We start from the raw sequence: 10,367 nt of genomic DNA, 5'->3' as shown, positions 1-10,367 counted from the left end.
ATTATTCTTGAGAGCCTTCTCTTCTGACATAAGGGTCACTTAAACTAAATTAAAGTATTGACAAGAACTTTAGAATTTTTTTTAGATCTAAATATAACTTTTTATCATCCATTATTAACAGACTCTGTTTTGTGTTCCATCGATCATAAGTGGATTCAAGTTTGTGTTGTGCAGGTACATAAGAAGGCAATTGAAGACAAGATTAATTTTTTTGGTTTTCGTATCAGGTACATAAGTGCACACATCTTGATCTGCTGGGACCCGACTTAGATTAGATTTTTCTGATCATAAAGTCGTTTAGAACGACAACTATCATTGGTGATATTCTTCAATATCTGAATCGGATAGTTGCGAATCCGAATCTAGGTTATTTATTAGGATTGATCTTACCCGACAAAGGAGTTTACTTGGTTAAACAGAAGAGCTTTATTCCTTTATTGTTTGGAAGACGATCAAAAGGAGTTGAGTGCTTAAGACTTTACATCGGTGAAGCAACTCAAGATTGACTTTCTGTCTTGGGATTCACGTGTGTGACCGGTAGGTCATATACACAGGGATACTGAAAGAACTAAGTAACTAGAGTTAGTTTACTTGGTCTCAACTATACGAAGTTGGCATTGTACTTTGTTATCGTCTTAATTCTGAGAGTATTCAAAACTGGACTAGGTCTCGGGTTTTTGTGCATTTGCGGTTTCCTCGTTAACAAAATCTTGTATGTATTATTTAATTTTATTTTCTGCAATTATAATTAAAAGTAAATACATTTGTATGTTAATCTTAATCACTTGACTCTGATCCTATAGTCAATCGGTCTTGCACCGTAACTATTTTCAAGTGAATATGAAGTTGTTGTATTGTCTCGAATTTGTCCACACTTGGTATCAGACTCATAGGTTGAAACAAAAAGATTGTGGTGTATCTGGGTACCCACATTTTTCAAAGAGATACCAAGATATTCTACTAACATTTCAAAAGGGTTTAGTAACAATGACACAACAACAAGTAATGGCATAACAACAATCAAGCTAACAATCCAAACACTACAACAAGCAATCAACCAAAGAGCTAATATGAAAGAAAATATACCTAAGGTACCATGTAAGAGCTAATAACTATGACTGTGATACCAACTTGTAACACCTAAAAATTCGGATTATGGATTAACCCAAATTTTATGTGTTACAGGCGGGTATAAAAACCTAAAATATATTTCATTAACTTAAGTTTCAAGCTTCAATTCGATAACCAGGTCTACTAAGCATACTTTTAAAGAATTCTTATCAACCTAACATGTGGGCGGATCAAAATAAAATAAAACTGAATGACTGCCAAAAGTACACAGTAAAAAAAAAGTACATAAACGTCGCAAATTGACGTCTCTAACAGCCTTCCTTAGCGAGACTCCCCAGATTTCTTTAGAAGTAAAAACTCAGATCTTGATCCCAATTTAGAAATTAAAAATAACCACCTTTCATATGCATTTTAAAAATCCATATTCCAAGTTTAAATGGTCGATCAACAGTGTGCGCAAAGTAGGTCTCAGACCTGCGAACCTACAGTTTTTAGTTTTGAAGTGTTGTACCTCAAGGGAAAATCTCCTAAACGAAAAATCGAAACACCAAAATATTTAAAGCCATTATAGAAAAGATATATATGAACATTTCCCATAAGAAAATATGGCCTAAAACCATGCCGATTGGTATCGGTGTTTAATGGAAAAGGTTGCAGTAAACTGTCAGAAAAACAAAGAATTTTAACATTCAGTTTGATTCTAACTTTCAAAGGACAATCCTTATTCAAAAAATCCTTTCGAATGTTAGTAAATTGAATTTTAAAAAAGTAAATTATGTTATAAGTTTTTAACATTCACCCTCTCAAGCAACAACACCAAAATATATATGTAAATAAAACGAGAAATAATGTACACTTAAAATAACGACTTCTCACTTGCTTCACCCTTCGATAAAATATGCAAAACTGTCAATTGGAGTGAGATAACAGATCAATAGGTATACTTTACCATACCCAATGAGATGCAGAAGTGTAGATGGGGAAAAACGATTTACTGGTTTTTTAGGGAATTGAAAAGACGGACGTGTTGATGAGACTCCTCAACCGAGCAAATTACTCAACCTCACACAAAGGGAGTGCTTAGATTCGAGAGATCAATCTGTAGGACTCCGGTCTAAATCAAGTCAATGGTCGTTCCAGAGTCAATTCGGTCGCAAAGAGGGAGATGGGTTGATCTATAAGAGGGAAGCTGAGAATTGTGTAGGATCAATGATGATCAAGGATTGTGGATGTATTGAAGGTTTCTGCAAGTTTTGATGGAATTTCTGAGAGTGATGACTCGAAAAATTCTGTGTAGACTAATGTTATTCTTTTAATCATGGATTCAGAGGCTTATTTATACTGTCAGAATGGTAAACACCTTGATCCCTGTAAGTGTGACGGTTTCTTGAGTGAAAGAGTGGGGAAGTGGGAAATCGTGGTGAAACCGGTTCCAGGTCGTGCGGAGACATGGTTAACCGTCCACCCACTACTTTGCTAACTCCTTCAACCGTTTGCACGACTTACTCAAATTTCTCATCGTGGATGAATCCACGTGCCGTATGCCGCCAGACCAAAACCCTAATTGATATTCCCCCATGTGACGTGATTGATGTCTCATGATTTGTGAAGTCTGTAAGGCAGACATGTAGTAATTAGTCGGTTGTTGACTGATTAGACAATGAGTCTAATTTTTGTTGAATTGAGCATGAGTGACGAATGCTCAGTAATTCATGGGTTGAACATACATGTACTTATGTTGATATTTCTCATCTGAGAAAATACTGTTAAATTCGAGCAACTGAGCAAGTATTGCTCGATTTAAAGAATTACTGAATATTGATAGTTGAATCAATTTTCGAGTAACTGAGCAAGTATTGCTCGATTTGACGAATTACTGAATATTGATAGTTGGATCAATTTTCGAGTAACTGAGCAAGTATTGCTCGATTTGACGAATTACTGAATATTGATAGTTGGATCAATATTCGAGCATCTGAGCAAGTATTGCTCAATTCGACGGATTATTTATTGGTAACGTGGCCCAATAAAAATATTAATTAAAATACTGAATATTATATAATTAATCCAGATGTTGATTGATTGATCAACATAAATTTATTAGTGTTTGAACTTGCTCAGAATGATGATTTTGTGAAGCGTTTGTTCAAAACCCTAATTTTTGATCAATTGTTTGTCAATTGATGAACTGTTGAAAATAGATCATTAGTGAGGGAGGGACCGACCATATGGAATGAAGGATTCCATGTGGCGCCCAAGTGCTCCAGTAAACGTGCACATGGTCCTGAGTTGGCCAGTTGGTGAAAGAATGATGATTAAATGTCGGTTTCATCATTTATTGAAATAGTGCCCAATTGAGCATTATGTGATAAAACCTAATTATGGAAAAGTGAGGGGCCGACCAAGAGGGCATGAAACCGGACCTTGGTGGTCGTGGGACCAACAGATGGTCTTTTGAGCAAATTCCAAGTTGATTGGAAAGAGTTTGGACCCAATATGAGCAATTGAGCAAATTATGTCAAAATTATAAGAATGTGTGGGACTGGCTCCTTGCAATCCTTAGGGCCGGCCTTGGTCGGTCAAGGAAGCATGCCCGTGTCACCACAATGTCTGTGTCTCAGTCATGAGAGTTTCGGCATTTTCCACTGTGTGTTTGAGCAATATTTTGAATTTTCAGAAGAGTTCGATCTTTGACTGAAATTCTTGATTTTGCTTGAATGAGCAAGTAGAACTTTGCTCGTTTGATTAAAATTTGGAAAATATTAAAATAATGATATTTTAATATTTGGCGTGACTATCCTAGTCGGTCATGTGACCATTTAACTTTTTGGCCTTTTCATAATTTGAGCAATATTTGAGAAAATATGAAGAAACCATGATTTTGCTCAAACTGAGGAGTTTCATGAGATGAGGGAAATAATAATTATGAAAGATTAGGGATTGTAAGGTGTGGGACCGACCACGACTAGGGCATGGCCGGCCGGCAAGGTAGCCCGGTCCCACTACACCTTTCCCTATTTTATTGTTTTTCATGAAACCGTGAAAATATGGAGAAACCATGAGTTTTGCTCAAACAAGGAAAGTTGCTAGAATGAAGGAGTTTTCATGAGTTCATGAAAATAATAAAATAAGGAAAAATAATGGAAGAGGCATGGGGACCGACCACGGCTAGGGCATGGTCGGCCGGCCGGTGGGCCCGGTCCCTGGGCGTCCCTTCATTATTTTAATATTATTATTTTCTCTCTCATATTTTGTGTAGGATTCCTCATTTGTCCATATTTTCGAATGCTCGTTCGTGCGTTTGGGTGATCGTTTGTGCATCATTGTTGAGTACACTTGCACCATTTTCTTGGGGCTTACTCAGAGATGGTCCAGATGCCTGATTGTTGAGTATTTATTACTAATTCATGAAATTTAGTACATAATGATTCATGAAACTGAGTAATAAAGGTGAGTAGTTATTTATTATCAATCCATAAGATCAGCCGTGGATTCGATTATGGATTCGGAATAATAAAATTTGCATTATCATCACATAGGATCGTGGATTCGACTACAGAATCGAAGTAATAAAATTGTTTATTACCATTTCATGAGATCAACCGTGGATTCCATCATGAAATCGGAGTAATGAGACTATCCATTACCATTCCATGAGATCAGCCGTGGATTCGATCATGAAATTAGAGTAATGAGATAAAATAGATTATCTTCTAGGAATTCAGTGGTGAATTTCACGGTAGAATTAATCTATTGCAGAAGGAATATTAGCCAGTTAAAGCGTCATACCCGTTCTGAAAGGTGCATAGTCAGGAAACAGCGAGTGTTGCCGATGTCCTGAAGGCGTTTTTCCCTCTCAATAATTATGTATGGAGAACCGCCTGAATCTATACACGGTCTCTCTACATAGTCAGGGAACAGTGAGTGTCACCAACGTCCTGAAGGCGTTTTGCTCTCTCAACAAACAATTATGTAGGAGGACCGCCGATCATTCTTCTATGTAGAGAGGTCATGATGAAATGCACAGCATCGAACGCTCAGCTACTGGGAGGCTTTTCGAGAATCATATTCATCATGGCTCTGAGAGGAACTCGATCAGAGATAGTGATAGGGTTCACCGATCGTAAAATATGAAACGTCACATGCGTTCCTGAAGCCGGGTTAGAAACATGCAGTATCATGATTTTACGATTTTGACCTTTGTTGAAAATCCACCATCAACATTAAGTCCCCTTCTTAGTGAGGGACAGTCATGTTCCGCAGTAAGCATTAGATGGTGATTTTTTCCAGAGATAAGCAGCTGAACTCGGTCATACAAAGGTATTCTCAGAATCCTCGATTTGCTCCAATGATGTCATATACGAGCAAATTCTCAGGTAAGGACCCTGATAGTAAGATAGAGTGTGATCTCATGAGCACGAAGAGGTGAGGCACTGCTGCTGATTTGGTCGATCGAAGTCCAATTTTGGTCGGTTTAGCGTTTACGGGCCCGGCCCAAAAAAGGAAATCCTTGTTTTATTAGGTTTTTGGAAATAAATTTGATATAAAAGGGAAGAAACCCTAAAAAAAAAAAATATTTTTTGACCGACCAAGCACCTCCTCTCTCTCACGCTCGAGCAGAGAATTTTTTTTGTACGCCGGAGCTCCCCATCACTGACGACCGTCGGCCGAATTCCGGCGCAGACAAAAGGTATGTGAATTTTTTTTGCTGTGTGTTTCGTGTTTTCATGAGTTGTTTGAAAACAAAAAATCCATAAGTGTTCACGCATGTGTAGGTTTTATGAAGAATTTGTTTAGAAAACGTATATATACCCGTTCGTTTGTTAGTTTAAGAAACGAGTAAAAATCCCTAATATGAAAGAGATACATAAATTCTTGAGTAGACATGGTCTAGTTGCAGTAGAGAAAATTTTGTTTATGAGGTTTCATGAAAACCAAATTTTATTTTCAAAGCGTGAACTTTCACAAACACTTTTAGGAACGTAGGTTCGTTCGCAGCAGAAGTAATAAATAATGATCCTTAGAGTTAGAGGAATTTTGAAAAGACCTGTACTTCATGATAAAATTTATTTGTGAACTTTCAAAATTTTATTTGGAATATGTGGACTCTTGCAAAAATAGAAAAGACCCTCGTTTCATTAAACAAATGCTCATTTGAGCAAAAGATAAAATTTTTTTATATTAACTCACGCAAAAAAGACTTTTTTTTTTAATTTTTTGATAAAAAATCAATTAGCAATTTTTTGAGTAATTGTCAGAGATAAACAATTGTATTTTATGATTTTATGATGTGTGTTTGCGGTATAAAATCATGAAACATTCACATGAAGAGTTTATGTGAATTGTTCATAGTTTCGTGAAAAGTCAGTGTCGACTCTTAAATGACAAGTTTTGCTCGGCTTTGCAGGTTTGAAAGAACGAGCAAATTTTCGGAGTTTTACGCTGTTATCACTAAATTCGTGAAACCATAAATAGGTAAGAGTTGAGGACTACCATTTTTGTAGACGTTGGTGTGAGCATTATAATTACTCCGTTGCTTTAATTCCATTGTGTTGACGAAATTTGTGCATGGATTTCACAACAACTTTGCAAAAATGACTGATTCCCGTGATAGCGCTCCTGAAGATGATGTTTCCAGCGAGGAAACTTCCAGGGAGGATGTTTCTACAGATGCGTCTTCCAGAGATGATGATTCTGAGACTTCCAAGGAGAAAGAGGAAGCTCCTAAAACCAAGAACATCCCAAATACTGATGATGAATTCTTCGTGTTTCTGTATGAACTTGAAAAGCGTCCCTCAGGTTCCTCATTCCGGCTGCTCATAAATCCCATGAGTACTATTCTGAACAAGTTAGTATCTCCTCAAGCGATAATTAGATTCTGATTGAATGGGAAACACTATTTGGGTTCACATGTGGAACTTAAGCTTTCTCGAAAGCCTCTGGCGCATTTCTCTGGGTGGGAAAGGCATATGTTGGGTCATAGCCATGTAAGGACCATGTTGGATCGTGCACAGATGACACGATCTATTCAAACTGCTGGGGATTTAGTCATTCATCATGATATACCAGGTATGGTGGATTTACTTGCTCGCTGGTGCGTTCCTACTCATACTTTCATATGCAGATGGGGAGAATTCTCCATCACTTTGGAAGATGTAGTTGCTTTTTTGCATCTCTCAATTACTGGAAATTTCCCTGAAGAGCTCTCAGCAGAGGAGAATGTGATATCTGACGTATTGGAAACTACAATGCATGAATTCAACAAGTCGCACAAAACTTTCTATGCTCAATGGTTGAAACACTAGTGGCCAAGAGATGAGGTTCCCGAAGAACCTGTTGATGGTACCTTAACCATTGCTGCTTTCTTATGCTTGTGGATTTCAAGAGACATTTTTGAGGATAGTGGACGTTTGTTGAAGCCATTCGTGATTCCTTTTGCCATAAAAATGGCTAAAGGTGAGAAACTTCATATCGGCAGTCTGTTTTTGGGTTCACAGTTTTCCAATTTAGACTCCTTAGTCATAGACTCCAGTATCTCCAACGGCTTCATGAAAATTGAAACATATGCTAATACTATGTTCCTCCAAGCTTTGATGTGGGAACACTTTGAGAATATATGCACCGATTCCTCGTAGCATCTTGCAAGGGCCAAACGTCGACACTCGCCATGCTTTCCTTGAGAAAAATAATGCCAGGATCATGCGTTGGTCGACAAAGCAACCACAACATAAAATAAGCCTCACCAGCGTTTTGGACATCGAGTCTGAGTTTGATTTCCATCCCTGGGTATCGGTTCCTCATCTCTTCTCGCAATTGATCACTTTCAATACTGCTGAAGGAAATGTCATATTGAAATCTGGTACCAATCTGAGTGATGGAGAAAGATCTTTTTTACTGAGTTGCACTCCCGGTTATTTAATATCGGTAATGCACGGAAAGTTCCAGGTGAAAGAATAGAACATTTACAGAGCATCTCGACAAATGGGTCTTGATCAGTGTTCTCCGGGTCATCGAATAAATAAGCCATATGTTGAGCATCTGAAGGCCCATTTAGATTGCACACATGTGGAAGGAAATGATTATTTGTTTCCTTTTTATGACCGAGCTACTTATGCAACTCCGGGTTATGTAGACTTCTGGCGTCAGCAACTTGAGCGTCTGTATAAGTTTGCGATGGATTTTAAGCCTCTGGTACGAGAGTTTCCTCCTACTGATGTGATCTCTGATCGACCAAGGTTGAAATATATTTCTAGTGGCGATAAGAGTAAGACGCCTCCAGAATGTTCACAAGTAAGCATCTTTCTTACGATGGTTTTAGTAAAGACATGATGGTTGCATCCTAATTGTTTCATTAACTTTATTGCAGGATGGCCGCACTGTGAGATCTCGGATTCATGCAGACTTCTCATAAGTGCAAGAAAGTCCTCAGGGTGGAGAAAACAGAAGTAGGGCGAGTTATAGGATGATACCGAATAATGTGCAGTCCCCAACCGCTTTTTTGGTGAGTTGTTGATATCCTTTCTTCCATGACTTTTCCTCGTACGCATAATTAGGATCATGAAAACAATGTTTGTTACCATTCCAGGATTTTGCTCCATCAAGTATTGACGGTCTCTGTTTTACTCAGTCCACAACTCGCGAATCCAGCGATGCAGATGAAGTTGATGTAAGTATTCCTTCGTTATAATTAATCATGATACTTCTTGAATAAAATGATAATGATTGTTATGGACATATCCAGGAAGAAATTGTTTTGGAAAATCAACATGGTCAGGTTGTTCATTCGTCTTTGAATGGTGGTGAGAAAGAGAACCTTCAAGAATCGATAACGAATGATAATAACGGCGCTTCCAATGTTGGTGTCGACCACATTAATCCTTCGAATGACTTGGAGACTTCTCAAGTAAGTATCCACTTCATATTCCCTTCACAGAAGTATAATATTACTGATTTGAGATTGAATGAATGAGAATTCATACGAATGAATGAAAAAGTTTTAGCAAAATACGTCATCAGAAAATTCAGAACTCAGCGTTTTAGCAAAAACACCATAAAATCTTCATCCGATGTCAGATTTTCGCGATATACCCATGTATCCTTATGCCCAAGAAATTTCCAAGCTTTAACACAGAAGCGTTTTAAGTTTTGAGCACGCTTAGGGGTCGAAACCAGCGAAACAGTAAACTTCCAAGAGACCTTCAGAAAATTTTCAACTGGCATGTAGTCCAATGTTTTAGCCATAAATTTTTACTCGTTTATTCGATTGCTATGAAATTTTGATATGTTGTAGAAAACATCCATACTAAGAGAATGGTATATGACTCAACCTTAGATTCCTTACCAATTTATCCCAGTTCATCGTTTTATACAGGGCAGTATAAAATCTCTTTAGTCGAGCTTGTTGAAAAACGTGTTTTATAACATCCACATTATTTTCTCATGTCTTGGATGCATAATAAAGAACTTAGATAATGTTAGTTCACTTACACGCTGGATTTTATAATTGCCTTTGGTTCCCATGCTTGAATTGCTTTGATCTCATGTAATCTTTGTATGAGGTGTCAAATGCCGAAGTTGAGAATAATGGAACCAATGATGCTGATTTGAACGATACGGTGAATCAAAGTAGTGGCGTCGTCATCTATGCACCTCAGGGTCACAAGAACATTGCTACTGAAGTTGTTGAGGAGACCGAGACTTCAGTTGTTATTTCGGCGATGGAAGAAATTGAGCCTAGAGTGGAGGAGACCGTTCCAGAGGAAGTTGTTGCCATGACCGTGGAAGTTTCTCCAATGATTGAGAACCGTATAATAGTGCATGAATACCCTACTGCAGGTATTATTTGCGATCCCTCATTTGGTGGTTCACTCCCCTATCACACATCAGTTGGTGGGTTTAGCATTCCCATAGGGTATGCTGACATGTATGAGAAATTGTGGAAGATGTATGGTCACATTGTTGTCACCAGGGATCCAAAACGCAGTTACTTCTTAGTAATGCAAGTAGGGATTATTTTGCGTTTCATAGATGATGTAAGGACCAGGGCGAGAAGCACTGTTACTCCAGACGTACTCTTTGATTGGGAGTACAATTTGAGGAAATCTTAAGAGCTTGGTTTCAACCTGAAGTGGTTTCTTCAGAAGATCAACATCATCAGGGATGCAGTAGAGAACAATATACCCTTTCATCAGTGATGCTGTGGTGGAGAAAAAGGCTAAGATTGCTGAATTGACTGAAAAACTGGAGTTGGAGAAAGCGGCCTTTCAAGTCTTGGAGAATGCAGAAAAGCATAAATC

The sequence above is a fragment of the Papaver somniferum genome, chromosome 9 (assembly GCF_003573695.1).
Source record: "Papaver somniferum cultivar HN1 chromosome 9, ASM357369v1, whole genome shotgun sequence".
Taxonomy (NCBI): domain Eukaryota; kingdom Viridiplantae; phylum Streptophyta; class Magnoliopsida; order Ranunculales; family Papaveraceae; genus Papaver; species Papaver somniferum.
Note: the sequence above shows the minus strand (reverse complement) of the source record.